At 47.0% G+C, this 15758-nt stretch overlaps 1 pseudogene; it reads left to right on the top strand.

The window, feature by feature from the left end:
* Window positions 1–1098, top strand: LOC119959480 (annotated as a pseudogene).
* Window positions 1099–15758: the final 14660 nt, after the last annotated feature.

Raw genomic sequence — 15758 nt, 5'->3', positions numbered from 1 at the left:
ACTGGGCATCGGCCGTTCACCTGCTCTCAGTGTGGGAAGGGATTCACTCTGTTCTCCACCCTGCAGTCACACCAGCAAGTTCACACTGGGGAGAGGCCATTCACCTGCTCTCATTGTGGGAAGGGATTCACTCGAGTATTCCACCTGTAAACACATCAACGAATTCACACTGGGGAAAGGCCATTCACCTGCTCTCAGTGTGGGAAGGGATTCATTGATTCATCCACCCTGCGGAAACATCAGCGAATTCACACTGGGGAGAGGCCGTTCACCTGCTCTCAGTGTGGGATGGGATTCAGCCATTCATCCAACCTGCGGAAACATCAGCGATTTCACACTGGGGAGAGACCATTCACCTGCTCTCAGTGTGCGAAGGGATTCCGTGATTTATCCAACCTGCGGAAACACGAACGAGTTCACACTGGGGAGAGGCCATTCATCTGCTCCCTCTGTGGGAATGGATTCACTCAGTTATCCAGTCTGCAGACACACCAGCGAGTTCACAATGGGGAGAAGCCATTCACCTGCTCCCTCTGTGGGAAGGGATTCACACAGTTCTCCCATCTGCAGACACACCAGCGGGTTCACACTGGTGAGAAGCCATTCACCTGCTCCCTCTGTGGGAATGGATTCACACAGTTATCCAGTCTGCAGACACACCAGCGAGTTCACACCGGGGAGAAGCCATTCACCTGCTCCCTCTGTGGGAAGGGATTCACACAGTTATCCAGTCTGCAGACACACCAGCGAGTTCACACTGGGGAGAGACCATTCACCTGCTCTCAGTGTGGGAAGGGATTCATTGATTCATCCTCCCTGTGGAAACATAAACAAATTCACACTGGGGAGAAGCCATTCACCTGCTCTCAGTGTGGGAAGGGATTCACACAGTTATCCAGTCTGCAGAGACATCAGCGAGTTCACACTGGGGAGAAGCCGTACACCTGCTCTCAGTGTGGGAAGGGATTCAGCCTTTCATCCAACCTGCGGAAACATCAGCGAGTTCACACTGGGGAGAAGCCATTCACCTGCTCTCAGTGTGGGAAGGAATTCATTGATTCATCCAACCTGCGGAAACATCAGCGAATTCACACGGGAGAGAGACCATTCATCTGCTCTTAGTGTGGGAACGGATTATATAGAAAATAGGAGCAGGAACAGATCATTTGGCACTTTGCACCTGCTCTGCCACTCATTATGATCATGGCTTATCATTCGACTCAATATCTTAATCCCGCTTTCCCCTCCATTTCCTTTGATCCCCTTCGCCCTCAGTGCTATATCTACCGGTAACTGCTTTTTGAAAATATACAATGTATGGGCCTCAACTATTTCCTGTGGTAACAAATTCCACAGGCTCACCCTCTCTGATGAAGACATTACTCATCTCTGTCCTAAATGCGACCTCTGGTTCTGTACACTCCCACCATCGGGAAAATCTTACCTGCATCTAATAATAATAATAATCTTTTATTGTCACAAGTATGAAGCTACTGTGACATGCCCCTAGTCACCACATTCTGAGACCTGTTTGGATAAGCTGGTACGGGAATTGAACCCGCGCTGCTAGCTTTGCTCTGCAACACAAACCAGCTGTTTAGCCCACTGAGCTAAACCAGCCCTATCTACCCTGTTAGAATATTATAGGTTTCTATGAGATTCCCTCCCCCCACTCCAGTATTCTGAACTCCAGCGAATACAATCCTAACTGATTCAATCTCTCGTACGTCAATCCCACCATCCCAGAAATCAGCTTGGAAAACCGCTGCACTCCCTCTCAAGCAAGAACATCCTTCCTCAGATAAGGAGGCCAAAACTGCACACAATATTCCAGGTACGGCCTCGCCAAGGCCCTGTACAATGACAGCAAGATATTCCTGCTCCTGCACTTGAATCTGCTCGCATTGAGGGCTAGCAGACCATTTGCCTTCTTTACTGCCTTCTGTACCTGCATGCTTAGCGACAAAAGAACAAAGAAAGGACCAGCATGGGAACAGGCCCTTTGGCCCTCCAAGCCTGCGCCTTGGTTCTTCTGTTTAATTGATCTTGGTGCTTCTCACAGAAGAAAACTATCAGGGTATGAGGGGCAAGTTGTCTGAAGTGCACTGGGGAACAACATTAAACAGTATGGCGGATTCAGGCAATCAGTAATATTTAAGGAGTTATTACAGATTTACACTGGGATCCGTTAGGTCAGTTGGCTGGTTTGTGATGAGTGACACCAACAGCACAGGTTAAATTCCCATACCGGCTGAGGTTAGCCATGGTCTGTGTCAGTATTTATGCTCTACATGATCCTCCATCCACCCCTCTACATCTCCCTCCATCAGCATCTCCTTCTATTCCTTTCTCCCTCATGTATGTATCTAGCTTTACGTTCAATGTATTCATGCTGTTCACCTCAACCACTCGCTGTGTTAGTCAGTTCCACATTCTCACCACTTGGGTAAAGAGGTTTCGACTGAAATTCCTATTGGATTATTGAATCCCTTCATAATCTCAAAGACTTCCATCAACCTTCTGTTTTTCAGAAAAAAGCAGCCCCAGCCTTTCCTGAGTGTTAAATGCTGTCAGTTCTGTATATTATGAATCTTTGTTGCACCTTCTCCAGTGCCTCTATTTCATTTTTCTCAATGGAGATCACCAATGTTGTCAGTGCTCCCAGTGTCGTCGAACCATCGTTTTAAACAAGTTGAACATTTCCTCCGTGCTTTTCAATTCTATCCCTCTAGAATGGAACCCAAGATATGGGCCCCACACTTCAGGAAATATGTGAAGTTCTTAGTTAGGGAGTAGAGGACATTTACAAGAATGGCACCAGAGATGAAGGACTCCAGTTAGTTGGAGTGACTGGAGCAGCTGAATTTCTCTCCTGAGATCACAGCATCTGGAGGGTGGGGAATGGAGGCATTCAGCCCTTTGGGACCGTGTTGGCTCCCTGTGGAGGAAGCCAGTCTGTCCCTGAATCCCTGTGTGTTTATTTCTCTCAGTGCCCGTCCAATTTCCTATTGAAATCCTTCCATCATCTCTGCATCTCCTACCCTCATAGGCAGTAGGTTCCAGGTCATTACCAATCGCTTTATATGTAAATGAGGCTCCTAGAGCACAGAGGAGTCCATTTGGCCCATTTTTCCCATGCCAGCTCTCTGTACAGCCACTCATTTAATCCCATAGTTCGACTTTTGTTTTCTTTTTCAGAATGTACCAAATTCCCTTTTGGAAGTTACAGTCCAATGAGATTCTAGCTCCATTTATGGACAGTGCATTCCAAATCACAACAACTCGCTGTGTTTTACAACAAATAATTGTGCTTATGGCGTGTCTGGAGGCTCACAGAGCATTTAAAATGGTGTCAACGCTGTGGTTATTACACAAAATTAAGACTCAACCTTTATCAATGATTCTGGAGAGGACACCAAGTATAATGTATCCGGGTTTGTGGACAATTAGAACAAGTCACATTTCTATAAAACCTCTCACTACCACTGGACCTCCTAAAGTGTTTCAAAGCCAATGGAGTTCTTTTGAAATATATTCACTGTTGTAATGTAGGAAACTGTAAGTACCATGTGTGATCACATTTAGTTATAAAATTGTCATTAGTAACAAGGTCAAGGAAGCCCTTTTATACATCTAACATGTGTTTTTCTGCAGCCATTTCACCTTTTGTACCTTTTCTATATTAACTATCTATTTATTTCATAACAAAAAACACCAATTATATTAATGATTATTCTGTAGTGAACATTGATTATCATTAGCGAATTGGTGTATTCAGTAATTATTTTGTAAAGGCTAGATCTTTATTTAAAAAACAAACATCATCAACCAAAATGTTTCCAGAAACTGCAGAGCTTTCAGAATTTGTTTGAAAAAATAAATTACTTTGTAAATTTGAGAAGTTCCAAGACATCATATTCTGCCAAGACTGTGTGGGCCAGGCAGTGGAGTAATGGTATTGTTACTGGGCTAGTAATCCAGAGACCCGGGTTAATGCACGGTAGCATGGTGGTTAGCAAAAATGCTTCACAGCTCCAGGGTCCCAGGTTCGATTCCCGGCTGGGTCACTGTCTGTGTGGAGACTGTACGTCCTCCCCGTGTGTGCGTGGGTTTCCTCCGGGTGCTCCGGTTTCCTCCCACAATCCAAAGATGTGCGGGTTAGGTGGATTGGCCATGCTAAATTGCCCGTAGTGTCCTAAAAAGTAAGGTTAAGGAGGGGGTTGTTGGGTTACGGGTATAGGGTGGATACGTGGGTTTGAGTAGGGTGATCATTGCTCGGCACAACATCGAGGGCCGAAGGGCCTGTTCTGTGCTGTACTGTTCTATGTTCTATGTTCTAATGCTCTGGGGATCTGGGATCGAATCTGCCTATGACACATATTGAAATTGAATAACAGTATCGAATTAAAAGTCTGATGATAACATCCTTGATTGTTGTGAAAACACATCTGGTTCACTAATGTCCTTCAGGAAATCTGCTCTCCTTACGTGGCCTGGCTTACACGTGACTCCAGATCCACAGCAATGTCGTGGTTGATTTGTAAGTGCCCCCTGAAATAGCCTCACAAGACACGCAGTTCAAGGGTAATTGGAATGAGCAGTAAATGCTGATCCAGCCAGTGACCCCCACCTCCCATGAATGAATAATTTTTAAGGCGGCTCATTGTTCAATCTGAAGACGAGTAAGAAACTGTCTCTTTGATTGGTTTTGATTTATTGTCACGTGTACCGAGGTACAGTGAAAAGTATTGTTCTGCGTACAGTCCAGACAGATCAAATGCTAAAGTTCAATATAAATTCTATGGCTTATGGTCTTACAAGTTGAGACATCAGTTTTAAAGGAACAGCTGTCTTCATGCAATCAGTGACCCGGCCTCCCAGCTGAACCATTGAAAGCTGCAGCAAGACTGTGCAGTTGAACATTGCACAGGACCATTGGTACTGTGCTTCCAGCTGTTTCGTAGCGTGGAGGTTATCACATTCACCTAACGCGCAAAAGGTTCCTGATTCAACACTGTCAGAAGCATTAAATGCTTCTCTTTTTTTTATTTAAAAATTTTTTTGGGGGGGGCAATTTAGCGTGGCCAACCCACCTAACTTGCACATCTTTGGATTGTGGGGGTGAAACCTATGCAGACTCGGGGAGAATGTGCAAGCTCCACACGGACAGTGACCCAGGGCCGGGATTCAAACCCAGGTCCTCAGCACCGTAGGCTGCAATGCTAACCACTGTGCCCTGTGCTGCCCTAAATGCTTCACATTTATGATGTGGCGATGCCGGCGTTGGACAGGGGTGGGCACGGTAAGATGTCTTACAACACCAGGTTAAAAGTCCAACAGGTTTATTTAGAATCACTAGCTTTCGGAGCGCAGCTCCTTCCACAGATAAATGAAGATGTGGGTTCCACAAACACATATATAGAAAAATTCAATGATGCGAGATGGTACTTTGAATCCGAGTCTTTGCAGGTAATTAAGTCTTTACAGGTCCAGATGTGCAACCGGAGAGAGGGATAATCACAGGTTTAAGAGGTGTGAATTGTCTCAAGCCAGGACAGCTGGTCAGATTTCATAAGCCCTGGCCAGATGGTGGGTGGTGAATGTAATGCGACATGAATCCAAGGTCCCGGTTGAGGCCATAGTCATATGTGCAGAACTTGGCTATCAGTTTCTGCTCAGCGATTGCATTGCCATGCGGCCTGAAAGCTGCCTTGAAGAACGCTTACCCGAAGATCAGAGGCTGAATGGCCTTGACTGCTGAAGTGTTCCCCGACTGGAAGGGAACATTCCTGCCTGCCGATTGTCATGCTTTATCTGGGGGTTTTCACAGTAACTTCATTGAAGCCTACTCGTGACAATAAGCGATTTTCATTTCATTTTTCATTTCATTTCATGCGCTGGTTTAGCTCAGCGGGCTGGACAGCTGGTTTGTGATGTACAACAAGGCCAGCAGCGCAGGCTCAATTCCTGTACCAGCTTACCCAAACAGGTGCCAGAATGTGGTGACTTGGTGCTTTTCACAGTAACTTCATACAACGTCTGCATGGTTGCGCCAATGTACCACGTTTCGGGATATCCTTTCCTGCAGCGTATGAGGTTGACAACGTTGGCTGAGTCGCACGAGTATGTACCGCGTACCTGGTGGGTGGTGTTCCTGTGTGTAATGGTGGTACCCATGTCGCTGATCTGGCATGTCTGCAGAGGTTGCCATGGCAAGGTTGTGTGGTGTTATGGTCGCTGTTCTCTTGAAGGCTGGGTAGTTTGCTGCAAACGATGGTCTGTTTGAGGTTGAGTGGATGTTTGATAGTAAGTAGTGAGGGTGTGGGGATGACATTGGCAAGATGTTCGTCTTCATCAATGACATGTAGAAGGTTGCGAAGATGATGTCGTAATTTTTTCGCTCCAGATAATTCATCAGGCAAATGAGGCTCCAGGAGTTCTTCCACAACCCCAAGGAGGCCGACAGTGAACCCAATGAGACAACCAGTAAACCAGAACAGCAGACAGAGATCTGTGGGACTGGAAGATCCAGCCAGCAGGAAGGACTGGAAAACCCGACCCATTGAAACAATCCGATCAGCTGATTCTGCTGCTCCTCTTTCACTAAACCACTCAGTAAAACTGCCTTGAAGACCTTTCTTGTCCAAATTCTGAACTCACATCTTTCCTGTCTTTTCCTGCTATCTCCCATCATGCTCTCTGAGCTCATCTTGTCTCTGATACTTACCCTTTGCTGCTTTGGCTCGATTCTCATTAAACTGTTGAACGTCCAACTTCCACAATCTCCAGGCTGTAACTGGCTAAAGCTCTTTCCACAATCAGTTCACTGGAACGCACTCACTGGGTGTGTGTGTGTCTCGGTGTTTTTCCAGTCACACTGATGAAAAATGTTTGTTCTGTTTGTGGGAAAATATTTTCCTACAAACAGAACAAATATTTTTGATTCCACATTCACAGTCTAAGGGTATTCAGGTCTTGATCAATTAAGTGACACTGTCGGATCTTAATGTGATATTTGGTTTGTTTCCTATCTGAAAATCTTCTTCTGATGCCCTGGAAAAGGAGTTTACAAAGGCCACACTATGAGTACAGGGTAGAAATTCAGAACAGACAATTCCAGTTTCTGGGGAACCTTTTTTTCTCTCTCCCTCCTCCCTGGGCTGAAAGCCAAATAAAGTATTAGATCATTATTTCTGTATCTTTTTACCAAAGTTATATATTTAGAGGTAAGAGTATGCTTTATTAGTCACTTCATTCATGACTTGTGACAGACATTAATCTGAATCACCCTGACTGAGCAGACAGAATAACAGATGTGAACCTTGTGTCCAGAACTGACTGTGTGGAGATTGGATGAGCAATCGCGAAGATCATTTCTCCAAATCTTCCAGGGTTTCCTTTGTTCTTCCTCTCCCTCTCAAACTAATTATATTGGATATCAGACTCAGAGTCCATTCTGGTTCTCTTCCTGCTGACTAAATGACTTCAATCAAATATGGAGAAGATTGAATCCACTGTTCGGTCCCTGCTCCAATCTCCATTCCTGACATACCGACTCCATCCATCTCCCTGGCAACAGTCTGAGACTTAGCCAGTCTCTGTAAATTTGGTTTCACACTTGATCCAATATGATCTTCTGACCTCATAGCATTTACATTCCAGAAGGAGGCCATTCGGCCATTCTAGTCGGCACCAGCCCTTGAAAAGAGCACCCTAGCTCAGCCCACACCACCACCTATCCCCGTAACCCCCCCCCCCCTAACCTTTTTAGATACCAAGGCAATTTACCATCGTCACCTCCCAATTCGACAATTCCATTACACACCTGGCTTCTCTCCCACATTCTACCTCTGGAAACTTCAAGCCATCCAAAAGTCTGCTCCCCATGTCTTAATTCACAGCAAGTTCCTTTCCCCTATGATCCCTGTGCTCCGAGACTTACATTCGCTCCCAGTCAATTCTCACCCTTGTTTTCAAATCCCTCCATGGTCTCATCTCTCCCCGTGTCTGTCATCTCCTCCAGCTCCACAACCCCCTGAGATATCTACACACCTCTGATCCTGGACTCTTGTACACCCCGATTCTAATTACTCCGCCATGGTTTTAAGGTCCTTCGGCCCCAAGCACTGAATTCCCTCCCTAAACCTCCCCGTCTCCACCTCACTTACCTCCTTTCAGACTCTTTAAAACTCACCTCTTTGACCAAGTTTTTGGTCACCTGCCCGAATATCTCCTTTTGTGTCTGGGAGTCTCATTTTGTTTTATAATGTTCCTGTGAAGTTGACTGGGATGATTTCTGATGTTAAAGGTGTTATATAAATAGAAGTTGTTGACTGTAACCATGACCTCCTGTTTTACAATATCCCATTGGTTTCACAACAAACTCTGTCTCTGATGTTTTGCCCCCTGCGGGTTTGCAGCCTCGAAAAGACGGCGGCCGTTAACTCAAGCCTGTCACCGGGAGCAGGCCGCAGCTGTCCCCCCGCTCGATGCAAACCCGGGCCCGAAAACTTCTTATTGGGATTTGCAGCCTCCACCAGGTTTCAGTGAAACCTCCCGGCCGAGCCCAGCATCGGCACTGCGCATGCTCCAGCTCACAATACCAAGGGAATGATTGACGTCAGCTCTGGACCAATAGGAGGAGAGGGCTGGACTGGAGGAGCGAGAAATTGCCGCGGGTCCAACAACCAATCGGAGTGAATGAGGGGCGGGGCTGCGCCCGGTCTCCCACGTGAGCTAGAGCATGCGCAGTACCGATGACAACTCGGGTTTGAGGCACTTGGGTGGAAATCGTGAGCCGGTCAAATCCGCTCGGGTGAGTGATGAGGGAGGGATGGAGCCGGCGGATCGGTCGGGAGGCTTCATAAACACTCCGTGCAGGTCCCAAACCCCGAATCTGAAGCTCGGACACAGCAGTTGAACCAGTGAAAGGTGCTCGGGCTTTTCACCGAGACAGGCCCGGGTGGATGCGGAAGGAGCGAGAGTCCCGGCTTTGCTCCGCCTCCCATTCATTCTGATTGGCTGGAGGACCAGCCGTTTTTGTTCGGTCTTCCAAACCCGCCCACTCTTCCTATTGGTCCCAACCCGCCGTCAATCAGTCCCCGGGCATTGTGAGCTGGAGCAAACCCTTCACCATCATTGTCAGCTCCCTGGGTTGCAGCTGCGGAGCTTCTCCCTCCCTCCCGGGAACAGGCCCAGGTTAACGGGCACCATCCTGCTTCACACACTGGAGGGTGGTTCACATCACAGGATAGTAAGAAGTCTTACAACAGCAGGTTACAAACCTGTTGGACTTTAACCTGGTGTTGTAAGACTTTTTTTTTCAATAGAATTTACAGTGCAGAAGGAGGACATTCGGCCCATCGAGTCTACACCGGCTCTTGGAAAGAGCACCCTATCCAAGGTCAACACCTCCACCCTATCCCCATAACCCAGTAACCCCACCCAACACTAAGGGCAATTTTGGACACTAAAAACAATTTATCATAGCCAATCCACCTAACCTGCACATCTTTGGACTGTGGGAGGAAACCGGAGCACCCGGAGGAAACCCACGTAGACATGGGGAGGATATGCAGACTCCGCACAGACAGTGACCCAAGCCGGAATCGAACCTGGGACCCTGGAGCTGTCAAGCAATTGTACTATCCACAATGCTACCGTGCTGCCCCTTACTGTGCTCATCTCAGTCCAACGCCGGCATCTCCACATCACATCGGGGGAGGGGCGGGATAATAAATAAGAGCTTACACTTTGCACTCAAATCAATGAGGACTCTGATCTCTGACAAGGAAGGAAACCCTGGTAGGTGGGCGGGGAGGATTCACAAACACCCGCTGGAGGCCCCAAACTCCCAATTAAGACCCATTGATTTTATTGTCAGTCTGCAGACAGGAGCTGGAGAACTGGACCCAAGGAGAGGAGGGAGTGGAGGAAAGAAATGGTGCAGTTGGTAAGATGGGTTTGGATTTCAGCCCAGGGAGGAGGGAGAATGTGTGGGACGGGGATTTACAGCTTTGGGGGAACAAGAGAGGAAAAAATGTTCCAGAGAAACTAGAATTGCCTGTTCAGAATTTCTATCCTGGACTGACAGTGATGGCTTTTGTAAACTCCTTTTACAGGGGGTTAGAATTGGAGAATTTGCACAAAACAAACTGAACCCAACAGAAAGGTTTGTCTCTTTGTGAATTCTATCCTGCATCAACAGTGATGACTTTTGTAACATGAGAGATTACAGCTCCCAGGAAAGATTAAATGGAGCGGGGGGGGGGGGGGGGGGGGGGGGTGAGAGATTGACCATGGTTTAGCACACTGGGCTAAATCACTGGCTTTGAAAGCAGACCAAGGCAGGCCAGCAGCACGGTTCAATTCCTGTACCAGCCTCCCCGAACAGGTGCCGGATTGGGGCTTTTCACAGAAACCTCATTTGTAGCCTACTTGTGACAATAAGAGATTTTCATTTTGTTTCATTTCAACAAACAAGTCATAAATACAAGATAGTTACGAATAAATCCAAGTGGACAATACGGACAAAATTATTTATCACAGGTTCCGAATGTGCAATTCATTACCATGGAAAGGAGTTGAGGAAAGTGCTGAGATGTTTCCAAAAGGAAACAGGACAAGCACATGAGAGAAAATGGAATCGAAAATCAACAGAAAGGCTGATATTTGATAGGTGGGACAGTCGGAGATGTGTGCCGAGTATTGACAGCAGCAGAATCTGTGACAGAATGGCCTGCTTATGTCTTACATATTCACAATAATTCAATGTAATCTCCTTTTACAGAATATTTGCAGATGCAAACATCATGTCGAGATCTGACAGAGTCACTTGATTCATCAGGACCGGCCTTTCAACGTGGAAGGAGAAATGTTTGTCTGTTTTGCCTTTTGGAATAAATTTCAAAAATCACTGTGATTGGAAAAGCACCGAGACTCAGACATCTAAGTAATTTTCCACAGTTAGCTGGAACTGAGCTTTAACCAATCACACAGCATGAAATTAAATTGCAGCATTTACATCAGGGAGACACCGTACTCAGGCTTCAACTGATGATCCAAGTTGGAGAGACATAAGGACATTCGTACCAAAGGAATCAAGAAGCAGCAATAGGACATTCAGCCCCGTGAGCCTGTTCCACCATTTAATAACATCACGGCTGATCAGATAGTGACCTCAAATCTGCATCCCACCTACACCTGATAACCTGTCAATAACCATGGAGAAACCGTGGAAATGTGGGGACTGTGGTATGGGATTCAATTACCCATCTGAATTGGAAATTCATCGACGTATTCACACTGGGGAAAGGCCATTCACCTGCTCCGTTTATGGGAAGGGATTCACTCTGTCATCGAACCTCATCAAACACCAGCATGTTCACACAGGTGAGAGGCCAGTTCCCTGCTCCGTGTGTGGGAAGGGATTTGCTCTGTCATCGAACCTCATCAAACACCAGCATGTTCACACAGGTGAGCAGCCATTTCCCTGCTCAGTGTGTGGGAAGGGATTCGCTCAGTCATCAAACGTCCAGAAACACCAACTTGTTCATACTGACCAGAGACCGTTTAAATGTGCTGACTGTGAGAAGAGCTTTAAAAACACAGATGATTTACTGACACACCAACGCGTTCACACTGGGGAGAGGCCATTCACCTGCTCCACGTGTGGGAAGGGATTCACTTGGTCATCCAACCTCCTGACACACCAACTTGTTCATACTGATCAGAGACCGTTTAAATGTGCTGACTGTGAGAAGAGTTTTAAAAGCAGAACTAAATTACTGATACATCAACGTACTCACACTGGGGAGAGGCCGTTCACCTGCTCCACGTGTGGGAAGGGATTCACTCGGTCATCCCATCTCCAGACACACCAACTTGTTCATACTGATCAGAGACAGTTTAAATGTGCTGACTGTGGAAAGAGCTTTAAACGCAGAAGGAATTTACTGTTCCATCAACGCATTCACACTGGGGAGAGGCCATTCACCTGTTTGGAATGTGGGAAGGGATTTAATGATTTGTCAAACCTCCGGATTCACCATCAGATTCACTCTGACCAGAGACCTTTTAAATGTGCTGACTGTGAAAAGAGCTTTAAATGCATAAAGGATTTACTGACACATCAACGCACACACACTGGAGAGAGGCCATTCACCTGCTCCGTGTGTGGGAAGGGATTCACTCAGTCATCCCACCTCCTGGAACACCAACTTGTTCATACTGATCAGAGACCTTTTAAATGTGCTGACTGTGAGAAGAGTTTTAAATCAAAAATGATTTTATTGAGACACCAACGCACTCACATTGACACAATCATAGAATTTACAGTGCAGTAGGAGGACATTCGGCCCATTGAGTGCACCGGTCCTTGCAAAGAGAACCTCACTTAAGCCCATACCTCCGACCTAACCCATAATACCACCTCACCTTTTTGGACTCTAAGGGCAATTTAGCATGGCCAATCCATCTAACTTGCACATCTTTGGAGTGTGGGGGGAAACTGGAGTACCCGGAGCAAACCCACACAGACACTGGGACATCGCGCAGACTCCGCACAGACAGTGACCCAAGCCGTGAATCAAACCTGGGACCCTGGAGCTGTGAAGCAACAGTGCTAACCACTGTGCTACTGTACCACCCAAACGTGGGAGTGGTACTGGGGAGAGGTTGTTCAACTGCTCCGTGCGTGGAAGGAGATTCACTCAGTCAAACAACCTGCACAGACATCAGCAAGTTCACAGGCAATAGCAGGGTTTGGATTCAGCTGTTGTTGCTGCTGTTAGTCACATCCAGGACTGAATGATGCCTGGACGTCTGTTTCCAGTGGGCTCCACAGGTTTCCGATATATATCAATGATTTAGACTGAAATGTATGCACCAGGATTATACAAAAGTTGCTGATGTGTTTCAGACAATGAGGGAGAAAGCCATGGACTGGGTCAGGTGGACAGAAAAGTGGTGATAGGAAATTTAGATAATGAGAGGTTAGGAACACACTTCAGTTAACTCCCGATAAAAATACGGTCACTTCAGGATAATGGAAAAAACTGATTGGTGGGGAAGCTACAAATAATCCTTTTTCAAAAACTAAATTCAGAGTACCCAATTATTATTATTTTGTTTTTCCATTTAAAGGGCAATTGAGCCTGGCCAATCCACCTAACCTGCACATCTTTAGGTTGTGGGGGTGAAACCCATGCAGACACGGGGAGAACGTGCAAACTCCACATGGACAGTGACCCAGGGCTGGGATTCAAACCCGGGTCCTCAGTGCTGTAGTCCCAGTGCTAACCACTCTTCCACGTGCTGCCCCAGCTACAAATAATTCTAATAACTTTATTGAACAGTTCTCAAATGGAAAGGCACTTGACCACATTTAAACTAAGGATCTGCAATCGTGTTTGATCAAGCATGTCATATTGAGGCATTATAAACAGAGGGCATTCATTTAGAGTGATTAGAAAAAGAAGCAATGCTGAGCCATGCCGCGGAGGCTAAATCACTGAGTGTCTTTAAGATAAAGGTAGATAGGTTCTTGATTTATAAGGGGATCAGGGGTTATGGGGTGAAGGCAGGAGAATGGAGATAAGAAAAATATCAGCCAAAATATCAGCCATGATTGAATGGTGGAGCAGATTCGATGGGCCGAATGGTCTAATTCTGCCCCTATGTCTGATGATGAGAAGAAAAACATTCTGTGCTGCATCTGGTATCATGAATGCACTGCTCGAAAATGTGGTGGAGGGCACAAGGTAGGTATTAGGAGGTTGAGGGACCTGTTTGTGGATGGGAGGTTCACGAGCCTGGGTGAGTTAGAGGGGAAGGTTGGGCTCCCCCCGGGGAACATGTTTAGGTAAATGCAGGTTAGGGCGTTTGCCAGGCGGTAGGTGGAGGGGTTCCCTCTGCTACCCCCACATGGGGTACGGGACAGGGTGCTCTCGGGGGTGTGGGTTGGAGGAGGGAGGATTTCGGACACAGACCGGGTAATGCAGGAGGTAGACGAGGCCTTGGTGGAGGAGCTGAAGGGTAAATGGGAGGATGAGCTGGGTGAGGAGATTGAGGAGCGGACGTGGGCGGATGCCCTGGAAAGAGTGAATTCCTCCTCTTCCTGTGCGAGGCTTAGCCTCATACAGTTCAAGGTGCTGCACAGGGCCCACATGACCGGGACGAGGATGAGTAGGTTTTCCGGGGGCGAAGACAGGTGTGCTAGGTGCTCGGGAAGTCCAGCGAACCACGCCCATATGTTCTGGGCATGCCCAGTGCTGGGGGAGTTTTGGAAGGGGGTAACAAGGACGGTGTCGAGGGTGGTAGGATCCAAGGTCAAGCCAGGCTGGGGACTCGCAATATTTGGGGTTGCAGTAGAGCCGGGAGTGCAGGAGGCGAAAGAGGCCGGGGTTCTGGCCTTTGCATCCCTGGTAGCCTGGCGGAGGATCTTGCTTCAATGGAAGGATGCGAGGCCCCCAAGTGTGGAGGCCTGGATCAATGATATGGCGGGGTTCATCAAGTTGGAGAAGGTGAAATTTGCCCTGAGGGGATCAGTACAGGGGTTCTTTAGGCGGTGGCAGCCTTTCCTGGATTTCCTGACAGAACGGTAGGATAATAGGCCGGCAGCAGCAGCAGCAACCCTGGGGGGGGGGGGGGGGGGGGGGGAGGGAGAGGTGGGGGGAGGGAGGGAGAGGCGGGGGGAGGGAGAGGAGGGGGCGGGGGGGGGGGTTGTTTCGAGGGAAGGGAGCAATGTGTATATGTGTTTATTGGATATGCTGGGTGTTTATTTATCTCTCCTTTTTGTAGTTACTGGGGGGGGGGGTTGGTTTTGGGGGTTAATGTGTTTTTCTTTTTGGTGTTGTTAATATTGTTTTCTTGTTGTTATTTTCTGTCTTGGATATGTTTTTTAAAATCTCAATAAAAAATTTTTTTTTTTTAAATGTGGTGGAGGCAGATTCAATTGATGCCTCGAAAAGAGAATTGGACAACAATCTGTTACTATCAGACCAGCCATGACCTTATTAAATGGTGGAGCAGACTGGGTTGAATAGCCAACTCCAGCTCCTTGGCCATCTGTTCGTATCTTTTGAGGAGAAAAATATCTGCAGAGTTCAGGGCCAACGACAGGGGATTGTGACTGTTGCAGAAAGTTGGCACAGATACAATTTGTTGAGTGCCTTTGTTTTGTGCTGTCACCTTTCTATGCCACTGTGTTATGAGGGAAATGTAGTGCACCAATGCAAGAGAGGCAGATTGCTCCCTCGCTATGGATTGGACTTGTTTATTGTCACGTGTACCGAGGTACAGTGCAAAGTATTACTCTGCGAGCAGCTCAAACAGATCATTTTGCACATGAAAAGAAAGTAAACTAAACAGAAAATACATAATAGGGCAACACAAGGTACACAATGTAAATGTATAGACATAGGCATTGAGTGAAGCAGACAGGAGTGTAGTATTAATCAGGTCATGTAAAATTTCCTTAGTTTCCTGAAGAAGTATAGGCACTGTTGTGCTTTCTTGGTGGTAGCGTCGATGTGCGTGGACCAGGACAGATTTTTGGTGATGGAAACCCTGTGCCCCAGTGCAGGAGAGGCTGGTTGTTGGGCAGTGTGAGCTGAACATACATGGCTGGATAAAGACTAAGGCAGGTGTCAAGACCCTTGGAGTGAAAACAGGTCTGGAGGGAGTGGGTCAGAGAACCTGGGGAGTTGCATTTTGCATGAACCATGAGTGTGACCCAGTCACAATTATGAACAGTAAAC

Source organism: Scyliorhinus canicula, unplaced genomic scaffold, assembly GCF_902713615.1.
Source record: "Scyliorhinus canicula unplaced genomic scaffold, sScyCan1.1, whole genome shotgun sequence".
Classification (NCBI taxonomy): domain Eukaryota; kingdom Metazoa; phylum Chordata; class Chondrichthyes; order Carcharhiniformes; family Scyliorhinidae; genus Scyliorhinus; species Scyliorhinus canicula.
The sequence above is the reverse complement of the archived record's forward strand: the minus strand, read 5'-3'. Positions and strand labels throughout refer to the sequence as shown.